Here is a 1620-nt window from a genome sequence, read left to right on the forward strand (position 1 = left end):
ATTGGAGCAATATGCCTGGTTGACCTCCATGGCCAAGCTAGGAATGTTTCCAAAGCAGAAGATCAACAAAATGCTATATGAACCACCTGCCATAATGTGGCAGCTTTCATGGATGCCTAAAGAACCCATGGGAATATGGAGCTAGGGAAACATGCAGCAGAATGCGTTTTTATTTGGACTCGTTGTATCCAACAACTTATGTGCTGCTATAAAGCATTTATGCTGCAGCTGGCAAGTAGACTTATGTAACAGAGGTAAGAAATATGAGGAATTACAATGGGTGAACAAGGAATCTGGACGGACTTGGATTGTGCTAAAGATCAAGAGGCGTGCATTTATCATAGCAGATATATAACACTGAGAACCCAAGATAATCTATGCAGCGTTGGGGAGGTTAACTGGACAGGTGAAGGTGGCCAGCCATAATCATGAGTCCTCACACAAATTTTCTTCTGCATGATGTGGACGAACAGAATAACCATCATGCCATATCAATTGGAAGCTAATTATTGCTACTGATTTGACCACATTTCAAATAGATTCATCACAAACCTTCATCTATGTGAGACTGGAGATTTGCTTATTTGTAAACAGAAAGGTATCTTGACCTTAAAGACCTAATTGCAGTGAGGATTTGATGAAGCCAAACCTTGTAACAATTTTGCTTTTGCTGCAGAGGAGGACATAAATTGCACAAGTTAACAACCACTCTACGAAATCAAGCCTTCACACCCATGTATAGGTTCACCATGCATTGCTGACTTCTAAGTTTTCAGCTAGCATCTATTTTCACTCACATGGCATGAACAAGTGGAAACTGAGAACACGGAAGGTATATGTTCTCCATATGTTTTTATCTTAGACTGACGAACATATTGAGATCATTAATAAGACAATTGTGCTCTCCTGTCACCAATGCAGAAACCTGGTCGCCTCTTTCCAAATGACCCAATGCAATACGCTCAAATACCTCTGGAAACAATGCAACCTTCTTTGTCAAATAAACATCAAGATCTCCAATTTTAGATTCAGCTACATCCCCTTGTTTATACAATTTCTTGCCAGCATCTCCTGAAGCAGCATAGAGGCTATTTGTTGCGTCCCCATAGCCATTCCAATCTTCTTCTACCAGAATCCTATGAATATATTGATCCACATGCAAGACTTCAAGAGCTTCATTTTCAATTTGAAATTAGTGGCTTACAGTCTTAGCTAAACGTGACACACCATACACTTGAACTCGTACAACGACCATCTCCATGCCTTCTGGACTGGTTGGCCATCTTAGAAGAGCTGTGAAAGCACCTGATTGGTCTTCTGACAGTGGTATTGCAAGAGGAATTATACCCCGTCTAGCATAAGGAGGGACAAGTTTTTCACCCTTGGCCATATGATAATTGTCCATCTTTCTGCAAGCTCCAAACTTGATGAAGAACCTTAGGCTTCTCTGCTCTGGAAGTCTCTGCTGCACTTTCCTGTAGAAGACCCCACCTGTTTCCTGTAGAACGTGATTCTACCTTTGAGTGAGCCCGATGCATGAGTGAAATTCGAACCAGGTAGGAAACTCAGCGGAGGACGATAGGTTAAGTCGATTGTGGAAGCAGAGGATGTATACTTCGA

At 41.6% G+C, this 1620-nt stretch overlaps 1 pseudogene; it reads right to left on the minus strand.

Moving 5' to 3' along the window:
* Positions 1–853: 853 nt before the first annotated feature.
* Positions 854–1405, minus strand: LOC149233973 (protein IN CHLOROPLAST ATPASE BIOGENESIS, chloroplastic pseudogene; annotated as a pseudogene).
* Positions 1406–1620: the final 215 nt, after the last annotated feature.

This window comes from Pinus tabuliformis, chromosome 8 (assembly GCF_031772625.1).
Source record: "Pinus tabuliformis cultivar Carrire ecotype Pingquan chromosome 8, CPIR1, whole genome shotgun sequence".
Lineage (NCBI taxonomy): Eukaryota > Viridiplantae > Streptophyta > Pinopsida > Pinales > Pinaceae > Pinus > Pinus tabuliformis.